Raw genomic sequence first — 17,348 nt, forward strand, 5'->3', positions numbered from 1 at the left:
CTTAGCACAAGGTTTGGCCTTCTACTGACCTGGATAACCACAGACCATAAGTCTGACTGGTCTTGTATGTAAAGCCATGGAAAGAATTATCATAGATATTTTAAATAAAGATATAGGGACTGTGTTTTCTTATTTACTTCTACAATGATTATAGATATTGAAATAGGCTAGCACTAACACTGAGCCATTTGCTAAACAATACAGTCTCACAATGAAAACAGACTTAGCATGAGCAGTAAACTTCTCTGCCCTTGAAACTCACATTCACTGAAATGGCATGGAACTCACATTAAAAGAAAATGCATCTGACAGTGGAGGATCAAGTTTAGCTTTGAACTGTTTTTAAACCATAGGCTCCTTGCACACATTTATAGGGCCATGCGCACATGTATGTGTTATTTGATTCACCCTCATTATGAATTATATTCCTTGTATAATACATCACAATTTGTTAGAATGGTGTTTTAAATTTGTAGTTATGAACATTCTTCTAGAGAGCAATGAAACAATAATGATAAAAAAAACCATTTCAGAAAATTTCAACCATAAAATGCCACTAAAGCTTCCATCATTACAATCCACCAATATTATTCAAAAAGCACAATCTTTGCAGAAGTAAAAGTTGTTTAGATAATTCTACATTAAAGAGATCTATAACTAATGAAGTGGTTGCTACTGGCAAACAACTTTGCATTTCAGGTGTTTCATCTACAAATTCAGTGCCTGCTGCCTTTGAAAAATTAATTGTCTATGTTACATTAAAAATGGTAAGCTGGTAATATTGCAATAGGGAATGACTGACAAACCAACAAGAAGTTCATAGTTACTAGGCATCTTATACAAAGGAGGACACACTTAGGAGTGTAGAACCCCTATACCCCCTTAAAATCACCAAATAATCCGCAATCAAAATGGCACTGCAATACCAGCACTCCATCCAAATAGTGCGGGAGTAGAATCCACAGCCTTCTGCACCAAAGGCAATTATGCTACTAACACTGCTTTCAAATTCTGCAACACAAATAGTGACGGCCATTTGATAAACAAAACAGTTAGTGGCACACTGATAACAGACTTAGCATGAGCAGCAGTAAATTTATCTTCCCTTGAAACTCACAATTCCATGAACATTAAATGAAAATCAGTCCCTTGAAAATGCACTGAAACTCATAATACCCTGAAAATGTATTGAAACCCAAACTCACAATTCCGTTGGCAGTCTGGTAGTCAGGCTCTTGAATTCATTGGAGCTCACAGTTCCTTCAGCAGTCTGGTAGTTGGTAGGGAGAATTCAGGCTCTGTCTCCTGTAACCAAGTTACAGGGTCAAGCCTGACCAAGTTAAGTGACTAACCTGCCCTCCCCCTTAACTAGAGCATTACACACCATACCTTCATACCTCTCAACCTGTTAGCATAAGAAATCTGGACAAAGCCTAAAACAGGGACAGATTTTAAATATTGCTCTTACAGACTTAGAAGATTACTAGAACAACAACATTTGTCTTAGCATGCATTTTCTAAAGGAGATGAAGCCCAGCTCAGCTGTATGACATTTATTTCAATTTTCAGTGATTTGCCAGAAAACCACAGATATTGAGGAACAGGCCAAAAATATGAATAAAAAATCAGGGAATTCTGTAAAAATCTGGACAGATGAGAGGTGTGCATATCTCTCACTCTCTTAGTGCAAGAAGTCTGGACAAAGCCTGAAATAATGGAGATACAATGGCCCAAAATATGGATCATGTCTCTCAACCAAGCAAGAAATCTGGACAAAGCCTGTAGTAATGGGGGACAAAGGCCCAAAAATAGAGAAACTTTTTAAATATTGCCCTTACAGGCTTAGAAAGTTGATATAATTACAGGTTTTACATTAGCATGAATTTTCTGAAGCATGTGGAGTTTGAAACTCAAATGCCTGCCATTATTTTCACACTTCAGTCCTCAATGGTTAGCCAGTAATTTGCAAGAAAAGCACCAATTGTAGGAGAAATGGAACACAAATATGAGGCAAAAATCTGGACATTCTGTGAAAATCTGGACAGTTGAGAGGTATGATAGGGATAGAGTTTAAATATTGCTCTTTTTAACTAAGAAAGTTGCTAGAATAACAGGATATGTGCTAGAATGTACATTCTGCAGCATATACTAACTTCAGTCCTCTGTGATTTGCCAGAAACCCACAAATTTTATGAGAAACAGTCCAAAACTATGAGGCTAAATCTGGACAGTTAAGATGTATGTTACACACACACACACACACACACACACACATATGCACTTTATCTCTCATTCACACAGAATGGCTAGTTCAAATTACACACACACACACACACACACACACACACACACACACACACACACACACACACACACACACACACACACACACACACACACACACTTTCTCACTCTTACAGAAACAAATAGAACCTCCAGAATAAATAATATAGTTGTACACACACACACACCTACTCTCTCACACAGTAACTAACACACACATGCACTTTATCTTTCATTTAAACAGAACGGCTAGTTCAGCTTACATGCATACATATACACACACACACACTTTCTCACTCATACAGAAATGAATGGAACCTCTAGAAATTAATAAATAGTATAAGCATACACACACACACACTTTCCCGATCTGTTTCACACATACTCTCCTTACCTAATTGCTCCATACTTTCCTGATCCGTTTCCCGCTCGCACTCCTATCTGTTAACGATTGCTCCATTCAAGCTAATTTCCCACTCACAGCCAGCCGGACATGACATCAGCTCCCATTCGCCTTCACCACAACACCCAGCAAGCATCCTTAAAGAGCCAATGCTTTTTTTAGTTGAAAAGCTACCGCACCCAGCAAGCATTCTTAAAGAGCCAACGCTTTTTTTTTTTTTTTAGTTAAAAAGCTACCCCCCCTTCTAAATAAGTTCTACTGAAATCAGTACACTGCGTATGCCTCCCGCTGTCCCTGTGTGGACTACCATGGACATAAAAATGTCTCTTCAATTTAGTAATGAGAGCATTGGGCATGAGATTAGGAAGTAGGTCAATCTCGAACCAATTTGAATAAGTCTATTAACACCAAGTAAAGTTGACCATTCCATCGAAAATGTCTGCAGCTACTGTCAACCAAGGTAGTTCAGGAATCTAGCTTAACTGAAGTGCTTCTTTTTGTTGATACAGTTTAGTACTATTACAAGCAGAACAAGATGAGAGTTCTTTCTCAATGCCTTTTGACATAAAAGGCCAAAATACTAGACCTCTTGCCCTTCTTTTCCTTTTCAGTTCCTGGGTGGCCATGATGCAAGATTTTAATATATTTTTGTTGCAAAGATTTTGGAACAATTACTTTTGGATCTTTCATGATGATACCATCTTCCATCAAAATCTTGTCTCTGTAAGGAAAACACTGCTGCACATCTATTGGTAAACAAGATCGCTTTGACGGATATCCTTGACTGTTAAAGTGGTAGAGCTTCTGAAAAATTGGATCTGAAGCTGTGTGAGTTCTAGGCTAATCAAGACATGTGGAAGAAAAATGTTTCACTTCCATGACTTCAAAATCAGGTTTCTCATTTTCATGCTGTTCACTGTGTTTTTTGAGTGATCAGGATAAAGCATCAGCAAGATAAACAACTTTGCCTTTTGTGTAAACAAGATTGAAATTGTACTTTTGCAATTTGAGCATCATGCGTTGTAATCTAGCAGAAGCTGTGTACATAGGCTTTCTCAAAATAGTGACTAAAGTTTGGTTGTCAGTCTCAGTTTGAATAGGTTGTCCATAAATATAATCATGGAACTTCAAACATGCAAACACAATTGCCAAGAATTCCTTCTCTATTTGAACATAATGCATCTTGGTTTCGGCTAGAGTTCTCGACACATAAAGTACTGGTCTACATTATTGAAGAATGACTCCACCAAGACCAGACTTCGAAGTGTCACAGGAAAGAGTTACTGGTTTGTGAGCATCATAATACCTTAAAGTAGGTGGACTGGCAATTTTCTGTTTCAGGACATCAAATGCTCTTTGGTGTTGTTCTGACCAGGAACAAGTTACATCTTAGCATCTCAGTTCTCTTAGTGGGGGTTGACAGTTTACTCATATCTGGAATAAAGTTGTTCAAATTGTTGACCATGCCAAGAAAACGTGTAGCTGGCATCTCAAGAATTGCTGTTTGCTTGGAAGGATCTGGTCACAAGCCTGAACTGGTAAACAAATGACCGACATAAGTAAGTTCTCATAGCCTAAATTTGAATTTCTGAAGATTCAGCTTAAGATTCACTTCACAAGCTCTTTCCAGAACTTTCTTGAGGTCTCCATCATGTTTGACTTCACCACTGCCTCCTACAAGAATATAATCTACTATAATAGCACATGGATAGCCAGAAAAAAAATTGCTCCTTCACACATTGAAAGACTTCACTGGCAGAATTTATTCCAAATGTGATTCTCAGAAATCCGTACCTTCCAAATGGTGTACTGAAAATGGTTAACAATGAAGATTTTCAGTCAAGCAAAATTTGCCAAAATAAGCTTTTTGCATCTAAGACAGAAACAAACAGTGGCATTTGGCATAGTAGCAGTGACTTCTTCGATTGTACACATTGGATGATGAGGTTGTTTCAGCACTTTGTTCAAATCTCTTAGATCAATACATATTCTAATATCATCTGAGCTTTTCTTATGAGCTATTACCATGGAGGATACCCATGCAGTTGTTTTTTTCAACTGGTCAAATTACTCCTAGTTGCACTATTCTGTCTAGCTCAGCCTTGACTCTATTCTGCCTAGCTACTGGAACTTTATGTGCTGGTCTGACAACTGGGCTTACCTCGTGATCTAACTTCATGGAGTACCCAACTGGGAATTTGCCTAACCTGTGTTTGAAAACATCACCGTAGTCAGAAAAAATAGTCTGGGCAAAATTTGAGCTGCTATCCTTCAAGCCTACACGGTGGACTTCTGCATTAAATGAAATCAGTCCTATTTTTAAACTGCCTCTGTGGCCTAATAATGACTGCACAGGTCTTTTGACTATGTAAAACTGCAAGTCATCATAGCTGTTCCCAGAAGAATAACATGAAAGCACTACTGAGCTTTCGGTTTGAATTTCTTCACCACCATAAGCAACAAGCTTTGCACACTTTGCCAGATCAAGCCTCTCATCAGCACTTACTTTGGCAAACATTTCTGCTGACATAACATTGCACTTTGAACTAGTATCAACTTTCAGCTCTGCAGGTCTCCCATTATTCAGAACAGTACAAAATACTTTGTTTCTTGCCCACAAATCTACTGCATTGATTGTTTTACCAAGCACAGATGCACCATCAGCATAAAAAGTAGGGTCACAGCTTCCTAGTTGATCAACTTGCCTCTTTGAATGTTCTCTTTTAATAAAAGAATGAGCCTCATTTGATTTACAAAGTCTTTTGAAATTATTCCACTTTTTACATTTGTGGCACTGCTGACCAAAAGCTAAGCACTTTTCTCTTTTGGGTTCATGATTACCACCACAATTACAACAGTTGACTATGAGGCTAGCTATAGGTTTTGCTGAGTCATGCCTGTTTTTCACTGAGCATGATCTGGATTTTACTGCAGCTGCCCTGGAATTTGCTAGAAAGGCTCTGGGTTTCACTGAAGCTGCCCCAGGTTTTGCTAGGAAGGCCCAGGGTGTGTCTGTGCCCTTAGGCCTGTATCTTTTAACCACATTCTGCATACTATCAACATTAGCACTGGAAGGCACTGCAAGCATGAATTTCTCATTTGTAAGCATGTTCGTGTGCTTTTCTGTGAGCTCATACATCTGACAAATCTCTATAGCCTTATTGAAAGTTAAATCACTGTCCCGAAGCAAATCTTTCTCACTGCATCATCTTTAATACCACACACAAGCCTGTCTTTTATCAACTCATCTCTCAATTCACCAAATCTGCACGTTTTTGCCTTGTTTCTCAAGTCAGTTATATATGCTCCAAAAGTTTCACCAGGCTTTTGATCTCTTATGTAAAATAAATGCCTTCCAAACTGTAATATTCATTTGGGTGTTACACATTTCTCTAAATTTACATTTTAAACATTCAGGGTATTCGCTTTTCAGCTGTTACCACTATATAGCGGTTCCCCCTCCCCTGCATACACAGCAGGTGCATACACAAATGACTGTTCTCTTTCAGTGGCTTCTGAACCAGTTAAAAAGCAGAATAAAAGCCTTTGTACATGCGTCCTTGTCAGAAAAAGCAACCTGTATGAAAATATCATACTGTTGCTCAAACACTCTCTAATTTTCTGCAATGTTGTTATAAAACACAAGTGGACTTAGTCCGTGAAATCCTTCTGCCATGCCAACAAGTTATGTCTGAACACAATGCAAAATATGGCCCTTGTAATTATGTGCAAACATGCACACACACCCCAGGTACTTGTAAAAATATTCAGATGCACAAAATCTCTATGAAATAACTGTCCTGTAATACTGCACACACTTGCCAACACTTTGCACACTTTGGGTACGTTGAATAGCTTTAGTTAATGTGAAAAAGTAGCACATAGGGAAAAATTCTGTAATTTTCTCTTTTTTATACATTTTGTATGATTCGGATACTGTTTCAAATGTTTTCGTAACTATTTTGAATATTTTTATCAATATGTCATGGTTTTGGACATTTCGTTTTAATTAGAAATTTGTTTTTAATGTTCTGAGTGCTTCGTTTTATATTCATTGAGTAAAAAATCATTTAAGCAAATTTTAGTACCTGGAATTAATTTCTGACCTGTTTGTGAGTCGTTTGAGCAGTAGGGATGATCCACTCCTGCATATTCCTCCAACTTTAACCGTGCACATCATGGTTTTGACGCTGTATCCCATTCTGACACCATGTCACTCGTCTTGTGTATATTAAATAAGATGATGAGGCTGGGTGTTCGTTTAAGTAGTTTATTACACACAAAGACATCAGGATGGATAGCAGGAACATTAAACTTAAACAAACTGACTGACTACTACACACATGCATGCTTACACCTCAACTCACTACAAAATGGCACACTTGCTTCATGTGCTCAGTACTTATATGCATTGTGCCTACTGACTGAAAAGCTTCGTAAAGGTATATCACACACTCTGCTCTACACTACATATGTATGTTTGTACGTATATATGATATATATATATATATATATATATATATATATATATATATATATATATATGTATATATCTACATATATATGATATATATATATATATATATATATATATATATATATATATTTATATATAGGTTTACTATCAAAATGTGGCTGTAAAAAATGTATTCCCATACATTGCATTGAAGGAAAGAGTGAAAGTAAATTTATATGGTAGGACACAATGTCAAATCTGCTGAACAAATTCAGCAGATTTGACATTTGCGTTGAACAGAGCATGTGATGTCCGTATAGAAGCTCAGGTAAGTGAAACTCCTACACCTCACATCACGTTTTTTTTAGGGGGGGGCAAGCCCTGCTAACTATATATATTCCAACTCCGAGATCACAGTATAGTGAAGAAAGGGATGAATGTCAAAAGCCGCACTGTACAGCTATCTCTGTGAAGTGCTTTGAGTTTATATCAGCAAATGCACAGTAGCATTCGCTGATATGAACTTTCGAACATGGAATGTTCAGCAACATGGACAATCGAATATCCATCTTTCGACTGACCATCTTCAGAGCATCTCCATTTGACTTTTTGATAGTAAACCATAGATATATACATATATAATATGTGTGTGTGTGTGTGTGTGTGTATGTATATATTTATATATATATATATATATATATATATATATATATATATATATATACATACACACACACACACACACACACACATATATATATATATATATATATATATATATATATATATATATAGATAAAATCACAAAATACAACACACAGCAAAGGTATAAAAGCGATTTAACACAGGGAAAAAATGTGTCAATAGCCCAGTTGAACTTACCTATTTATCTATCTATCTATATATATATATATATATATATATATATATAGAGAGAGAGAGAGAGAGAGAGATATCTACTTCATCTACTTCTAAAGCTCAAAGTTTCAAAACTCTGAACTTCAAACGGCTGAGACCAGAAGACTGAAGTTTTGAAACTTTGAAAACAAAATAAAAAAATGAAAACAACAAATAAATATTTTATGTTTTTGCAGGGGGGCAAGCCCCCTCACCCCCCCACATGCCCTGCTAATTAAATATACCAACTCCCAAGATTGCACTACAGTGAGGAAAATGGTAAATATCCTGTTCTGTACTGTACAGCGATCTCCATTCAAAATGTTTGAAGTTTCAAAACTTCGATCTTATGGTCTCTGCCACTTGAAGTTCGAGCTTCTGATGGGGATAAATATATATATATATATCTATATATATATATATATATATATGTGTGTGTGTGTGTTATTTGGCAGTATACCTATGTACACTTATGGATGTTTAAAATGGATAGATTATTCGACAGGTCTGTCTTTAGAAATATAATATGTGCTACTCAAAGAATGCTGGCTGAAATGCTATTATTGTAATTTTTGTATAACATACTTTAAAACATGGCATCCTCAAAACTTGAAAACTGATGTTTGTCAGGTTTAACAACTGACTTGCCACCCCCATAGTGCCTTTTTTAGGCAAGGCTCAAATTCTAAACCTACCACCCTAGAACACAAAAAAGGAAAAAAACTAAGGGTAATGCTGCTCAATGCCAGAAGTCTAAATCTCAAAATGCACGCACTCGAGGCCCTTCTCAGTATGGAGAACATCGATGTCTGTGCTGTGACAGAAACCTGGTTCAAGGCTCCTGAGAGCACCCCAGCGCTATCAGGTTTTACCTCATATCATGCGTTCCGGCCCCAAAATCCGGACAATACCAAGAAAGGAAGGGGGTATCCATATTCATCAAGGACACCCACACCTCAAGACTGGTGGCAACGCACGATGCATCGGAGACCATCCAGGTGCAATTAACCATAGGCAAGACTGCTCTGCAAATTGTAGCATGTTACAGGCCACCCTCACAAACTCAGGAACCTCACATGGCCTTCCTGAAAACACTAGAGGGATAAATGTATCACCAAACACCATCATACTAGGTGACTTCAATTACCCTAATATAGACTGGGAACACTACTCAAGCCCAAACACCCTAGCCCAAAAGTTCCTGGAATTCATAAACTCAAATGCCATGGAACAACTAGTCACCATCCCCACAAGAGGAGATAACATACTTGATCTCATCATCACGAACATGGGAGCACAATGTTCAACACCGGAGGTGTACCCCTCACTGGTGAGATCAGATCACAAACTAATCTCGCTGGAGGTCCTCATCCCACCCCACCTGAAATAAAAAGACCACAGTAAAGAACTTCTCAAAAGCCGACTTCACACTTCTAAAGACTAGTGTGGTCTCCTTTAAGGCCCCGAGCGGGAAAACAGTACTCAAGCCACTGTATCACTTACAAATGCCTTCTACCAGCACCTGCAGGACTGCATGGATAAGGCAATCCCAAGCAAAACAAAGACTCTTTGTACCAAAGGCAAGCGTCCAGTCTGGTGGACCCCAGCCATAAACAAACTCTACAACAAAAGGAGGAAGCTACTACAAGATAGAGCAAAATCCTTAAAAGGTAAGACACCCTTGATCACTATAAGTAAAAAACTAAGAGCTCTCATAAAATCATCCAAAGCAAATTTCGAGAGAAAAATAGCTAAAGACTCAAAAGACAATCATAAGGCCTTCTTTAGCTATGTTAGAAACCTGGGAGGATACTCCCAGATATGCTCAGAGCTAGTTCAAAATGATGTGAAGATTACTGATCCTACAGACATTGCCAACATACTGGCTGACAGGTTCAGTGCAAACTTCTCCCCCCCACCCCCCCAAAAGGAGAGATATCTATACCAAACGATTGCAGCCCCCCAAACATCTCCAGCGCCCAAGTGAGAACTGCTCTCTCCAAAGCAAAAAACACAGCATCCATGGGACCTGATGGTGTCCCCGGCTGTGTGCTCCACGAACTCAATGAGGAATTAAACCCACAGCAGGACAGCTGTTTAATCAAAGTCTTACCTCTGGATACGCACTCCAGGAGTGGCGCACTGCAACTGTGGTCCCACTTCACAAAGGCGGTGCCTCCACTGACCCTGGAAATTACCGGCCCATTAGCTTGACAAGCCTTATCTGCAAAGCCATGGAGAGGATCATAATGGACCTCATAAATAAAGACATAGGGAATTTGCAGACTTTGGATCCAACCCAGTTTGGCTTTGTCAAAGGCAGATCATGCCTTTTAAACTTGGTTGACTTTTTCGAAACAGTCACCAAAGCCATTGATGAGGGAAAGGCAGTCCATACAGCCTACCTCGATCTGGCTAAAGCCTTTGATACAATACCCCACTCGGGTATCATTGAAAAACTCATCAGCTTAAATGTCAACCCATACATCACAAGATGGGCTGCAAACTGGCTGAGTGACAGAACCCACAGGGTCAGAGTTGCTGGCGCCATGTCAGACTCAAAGCCTGTCACAAGTGGTGTCCCACAGGGCTCAGTCCTGGGCCCACTCTTGTTTGGCATCTACTTTTCCGAAGTACAAGCAAACACAGGAGGGTTATGGCTGACAAAGTTTGCAGATGACTGCAAACTGGGCGCCATAGTAGAAAACACATCTGACACAGATATCCTTCAGAAGGGTCTCACAGAAACGGATAACTGGTGCCAGAGCCATGGCCTAAAGTTAAATGCCAAAAAATGCATAGTCATACCCTTCGGGAAAAACAAGGTTACCCCTAGCTACCAAATAGGTGGCAATCCACTGAGCACAGAAGAAGTTATCAGGGACCTGGGGACCCAGGTTGATAGTAGTCTGTCATTCGACACCCATGTAACTAAAGTAGTTAGGAAGACCTTCTACATTGCCCACCTTATCATGAAGGGATTCTCATCTAGATCAAGGGAGGTCATAGTCTCCCTTTACTCATCACTCATCAGACCAATGATTGAGTACAGTGCCCCATTCGGAATGTATCTGACCCGACACTTGCAGCAGCTGGAGAGGCCACACAAGTTCCTCACCAAAAGGATAAAGGGTCTCAAAAATCTGTCCTATGCTGCGAGACTGAAAGAACACCAGCTCTATTCAGTCGCACCGCTTGCTCAGAGGTGACCTTTGCCTAACATACAAGGCCATGTCAAACCCAGATTTGATGAATATGCTTCACCTCAAAAATCTAGATCCATCAGAGCCACAAGGGCGGAGACTTAAACCTCGACACGGCTATTAATAGGACGTGCTGGAGGGATAGATTCATCACCCAAAGACTCCCTATGCTGTGGAACAAAATCCCGGTACATGTGAGGCAGAGCACCTCGCTGGCCTTGTTCAAGAGAAATCTTGACCAATGGATGGGAGATCGCAGATATACCCCAGGGATTACCTCAGTGTCACTGCTCGACAGAGGCACAGCAAAATAATGGGTATAGTTCCCCATACTAAAGGGGTGGCGTAAGCCACAAAACGATGGGCTAGGCTTGCAAATGCCCTCGGGCAGATAGCCTAGTATGAACCTATGAACCTATGAACCTATGAACTTCTAAACAGCTTTGTTGGAGTCACTGGCACTCAAAGTAAACATTTAGAGAGCAATGCATACATTGGTAACTTTGAAATTCAGAAAAATATATTTCTGTCCCAGATTATGAATATATTGCTCTTTTGAATGCATGCCATGCATTTGGTAAGTGAGCGTTTTTTTTTTTTAATTGACATCTCCAGAAGGAAATCAACACTGCTGTAAAATGTGTGAAAGGGATTCTTTAGTTTTTCAAAAACATAGCACAATTTAGTGCCAGGGTCACGTTAATAAGATCTAATGCTCACTGTATGTCAGAAATGAAGTGCAGAGTCAGTTGTGAAAAAATTTCTAAGCTGAAATTGTGAAGTGCTCACTGTGGAGTAAGAAGAAATGAGCAATGTAAAAATAATAACACCAGACCCAAGCACTACTGTAGTGAAACTACATCAAAAACAGGGATATAGAATAAAAAAAAAAGAAAAAAAGATGGTATGCTTTTAGAATTTTTTCCCAAGATAGGTATAAAGATCATTTATTTGGTTATTCCTTAAGGTATAGGGAAAGAAATAGCAATGGGCATATTGAATGGCTCTACTTATTTGTTTTTTATTAGAGAACTCTAGGTAGTATGTAATTTGTTAGCACTTGGTTTTGGATAACAGCTAATTTGTTTTATGACAAACTCTACTATTAGCAGGTTAGTGTAATTGCCATTGGGGTGATTTGGTCCCAGTTTTATTAACTTATTTACGACAATCTAGGAAAAGTAGTAAATTTACAATTCAGCCTTTAAATGTAAAATGATTTAATTGCCATTTTTTGTGTGACCTGTCTTTGATACAGCAATGTGCTATGTGTGGCCTTCAAATATTCCTGCTGTATATTAAATATTTTACTGAGTTTCTAGTTTTTCTTTTGAGGTAGTTTCCTGTTTTGATATTTACCTGTCCAAATAAAAAATAAATTGCCTCTGTATCTTTTATAAAAGCTTAAAAAATGAAAAAGAGGTAAATTAACTGAAACATTTCTTCCCACCAGCAGAGAACAAGGTTTGCAAATGCGGGGGCAACCTTGGCCCCCATAGCAACACACGTGGTTTGTAGATAAGTATTATGGTTAAATACAAAAACTTGTTTATTTTTCATTTGGACAGGTAAAGATGATGTCCTTAATGAGTTTTTAGACCAAGTTAATAACAGCATTTCTTGGTTAAAATTTATACTGAGAGGTAAAGGTACTGAAATTATTTTTTTTAGATGTAACTGTAATGATAAAGTTAATAGAGCATAAATTTCCAAGTTCTATTTACAGGAAAGTTACACTTAGGAATAATTATTTACAGTTCCACAGTTACCATCTTAAATTTATGAAATTAAATAACTTTAGAGGACAATTTATTTGTGCTAGTCTCTTAGTGACAATGCCCAATTGGGTCAAAGGGTGCAGTTTATTAAACAATCAAATGTTTTTAATTCAAGACTATCCATTAGAGGAACTTCATAAGATTATTAACAGAGTAGTAAGGGATTATTCAGAAAAAAATATTTCCTATATTAACACATCCTATAGTAGTTAATCAATGTAACAAGTCCAACAACCTGATTGATAAGACTTTAGCCTTTCTATTAGCTATGTCTACTGATGGTAAATAAATTAGAGGTGTTATTTGCTCAAATTGGAAATTAGTTTAGGTAATTTTGAACTTTCCAGTGTTGTAAGAAAGAATCCTATGTTTTGTTTTAAGAGGTCTTGAAATTTAAAAACTTTGTTAGAAAATGATCCTGGGAGGGACAAAAATTTTTTTGGGAATGCAGTTGGCACCTTTAGTTGTGCCAGCTGTAAACAATGTAGATTTAAGAGCAATTTAAATTTAGTTTATGGTGAACATTTGAATTACACCATTGTAGCTAGGCGTAGGTACACTTGTTGTAGTTCTAATATAGAGTACTTGGCAATGTTTTGTACATGTTCTGCATTTTACATTGGCAAAAGCATTAGAGAATTACATTTCAAGGTAAGGGAATGTTGTGCAGCTACAAATATTCTTTGACTGTGCTAGTGAGACATAGTTTAGAATATCTTCATTTTACTAAGTTCCAGTTTTTTTGTTTTGGAACAAATTAATTTAGACCAGTTTGTTAATGGGTGTAACACTTTTCTTGAAAGCAGGGAATTAAAATGGCAGATTCAGCTGTGGGCTAATAAATTCCCTGGCCTCAATGAAAGTATTAATATTAAATGTCTTCTTAAATTAAGGTTATTAAAAGATTACATAAATTTTATTTTACACATTATTTAATATGTTATTTATTATTGTAACATATATTATTTGTAGTACTTTTTTATTATTAGAAGAGGTAAACAAGAGTTATTTGTTGTGAGTTTTTAATATGGGATTTTTAGTCATGTGATTTTCCCAACAAGACCAGGACTTTGGTCATGTGATTTTTTCATAAAGTTGATTGGTTCTTTTCAAAATGATTTGGTAGACTTTTGCATATTTAAGGGTGATTACGTATTTTACTATTTATTCTGAAGATGTTCTGATTAAATAAAACTTGGAACCAAAGTGCTCAAATAAATAGTTTTGTTGCCTTATGTGTTTTTGTTTTTACCTGTGTTTTACTGCTCGTTCTAAAGCTCTTTTCAGTTTCTGGTGGTTTTGGGGCACAGTATCCAAGGTTTTATTATTAGTTACATTCTTTTACCTTGGTACGGATTCTTTTCTTAATATTCATGCAAATGTTTAGAAAAGAAAGATGCCAGATACAGTGCTGTCAGACATTAAGGCAGTAAGGAGGGACATTTATACTTGTTTGACTCTAGAGGAAATTGATATACCATTTCATTTCATAATGTTAGATAAACAAAATTAAGCAGCCCCTCTTGGGTTTTACTAGGAGTGTTGACATGGGTTGCATTTAAAAAGAAGAAAAAAAAAACAAACAAACATTTTATGAAAACTTATAGGTGATCCAGGGACATGTTGAAATATTAATGCAGTTTGTCCAGCTTCTCTGTTTTATAGCAAAAGGGACTACGGTTTCAAAACATTGTTAGAAAATGACTGTTCAAAATACAGAAAACTTGACAAATATGGAAAAGAACACCTATGCTTGTGGGCTTTGTAGTGAGTGCTATTATGTAACTAGAATTCCACATTTTATTGATGCTGACAGACATAAACCTTAAGTGGGTGCAGTACATTTTAACTGCAGTTTTGCTTTTGTTGTCTATGCTGCTTTGTGTAATACATGCAATACCTTTTATGTTGGGAAAATATCTATGAGATTAAATCAGATAATTTATTATTAGGTTTATGTGACCAAAAAGGCTGTGCAATACAAAATACTATTTCAACATTCATTATACTATGGTGCTAATAAGAATGCTTCCTGTTTTGTTGTTGGATATATTATAGTAATTGAAAAGAGATTGTGATTTGGAAGTACAATTAGATAAATCAGAGGTTATGGGTAGTTACTGCTAGGGGCCAATTTCCCACCTGGCCTTAATAATAATATCAGTGTAATATACATTTTAAAATCTTAAAGGCTAAAATAATATTTGAATATCTATTTTAAGTTTGTTTTCATTCTTTGCCCCTGCTGCCTATTGACCATCAGTCCCTCCTGGTCAACCAACCCACTTGTTCCCCATCATTGGGGTGAGGGTTGACTAGGAGAGATTACTATGCTGACAGGCATTGCAGTAGGTTGCAGGTTTTCTGCTTAAGCCCTATCATTCCCTCCAAATGCTTGCCTAGCAGAGCTGAAGGAGGACATGCAGGTTCAGTGGTTCTCCTTCACTTCTGCAACATACATTGCCAATAAGCAGCCCCTCCCCTCAAACAAAGGATATGGCTTCCTTAATATCCACTGGAGAAATCACAACTTCCAATTGTGCTTCATTTATACCTAAAGAGCAGGCCACACCCCTTCATTCTTCTTCCTCCCTGACTGGCTGCTTCAGTGCTGCTGCTCAAACCCTGGTCTCCTGAGTTACAGTAAAAGCTCTATCCCTCTGGGTCATGGGGTCATGTGAATATCTATTTTAGTATGTTGCTGATTTTACAATTTAATATTTATAAGACTGGTGTGTTCATTTACATTTTATCATGTTTTGAAATTCGTTTTTTATTGTGATGTTATTATTCTTACTTGCCATATCAGTCGTGTTTGTTACTTGTCTGATAAAAGTCCTAATAAAGAAGGTCTAATATGATAAGGTTTGTGAGACTAGTGTGAATTAAAGAATGTTTTATAGCATATTGACTTTATGTGTTATTTCATATTCTTGTTCCAAACAGAGTTTTGTCATACTTGTGTTTGGGCCTGGTGTTTTTATTTTTACATTTTATATATCTGTATATATCTGTATATATATATATATATATATATATATATATATATATATATACTGTGCAGTAACTGAGACCTGGTTCAAAGCTCCAGAGAGCACCCCTGCAATACCAGGCTACAACTCATACCACACTTTTTGGCCACCAAACCAGGACTGAAACACTAAAGGTGGAGGAGTGTCCATATTCACCAAGGATATTCACACCTCCGGGCTGGTTGCCCAACACAATGCATCTGAAATTCTCCAGGTGTAAAACTAGGTAAGTCTGCAATACAAATTGTAGCTTGCTACAGATCCCCCACCATGCCCCAAGATTCTCACTACACCTTTCTAAACATACTGGAAAATATTAAGATACAACCCAACACACTAATACTGGGTGATTTCAACTACCCTGCCATTAACTGGCAAAACTACTCCTGTACCAACACCTTTGCTCAATGGTTCTTGGAATTCATAAATTCCAAAGCCCTAGAGCAACTAATTCATACTCCCACTAGTGGTGCCAATATTCTAGACCTGGTCATTACCAACATGGGAGATCGATACACCACACCAGTGGTCACCCGTTGGTCAGATCCGACCATAAGCTAATCACCCTTGACATCCACATCCCACCCCACCCCCTTTAAGGAATCCTCCGTAAAAACTTCACCAAAGCCAACTTCATGCTTCTCAAGTCAGTAGTAACAAACTTCATGACACCCATGCAGATGGGAACTAGAAGATTAACTGCTGAATTCTACACTAAGGTGCTGTACGAGAACATTCTCTCATGCATGGACCAAGTCATCCCAAATAGAACCAAGATGCTGTCCTCTAAAAAAAAGAAGCCAATCTGGTGGTTCCCTGCCATAAACAAGCTGTACAACAGAAGGAAGAAACTGTTGCGGAAAAGAGGAAGAACCCAGGATTCAAAAAATTCCCTCACCAGCCTCAGTAGAAAGCTGAGATCCCTCATAAAATCTTCCAAAGTTAGTTACAAAAACAAAATTGCCAAAGATTCCAAAGACAACCACAAAGTATTTTATAGCCATGTCGAGAATCTAAATGGCAATACTCAGATCTGCTCTGAGCTGCAACAGAATGGTTTTAAATATACTGATCCCAAGGATATTGCCAATATCCTGGCAGATAGATTCAGTGCCAAATTCACCCCCTAAAGGGTCCATCTCAATACTGAAACAATGCCAAATTCTGGTAATCATGGCCACTCAGGTAAAAAAACACACTCTCCAAAGCCAAGAATACAGCATTCATGGGACCAGACGACATCCCGCACTGTGCACTGCATGAATTACAAAATGAACTGGCACCTCACCTATATGT

The 17,348-nt window shown here is 37.8% G+C and overlaps 1 protein-coding gene across 2 annotated transcripts in view; it reads left to right on the forward strand.

Annotated features, from left to right (window-relative positions):
- The window catches only part of LOC122796593, a 530,916-nt gene that overhangs the window by 174,459 nt on the left and 339,109 nt on the right, over positions 1-17,348 (forward strand). The gene's annotated exons all lie outside the window — the stretch shown is intronic.

Source organism: Protopterus annectens, chromosome 3.part0, assembly GCF_019279795.1.
Source record: "Protopterus annectens isolate FY-2018-M chromosome 3.part0, PAN1.0, whole genome shotgun sequence".
Classification (NCBI taxonomy): Eukaryota; Metazoa; Chordata; order Ceratodontiformes; family Protopteridae; genus Protopterus; species Protopterus annectens.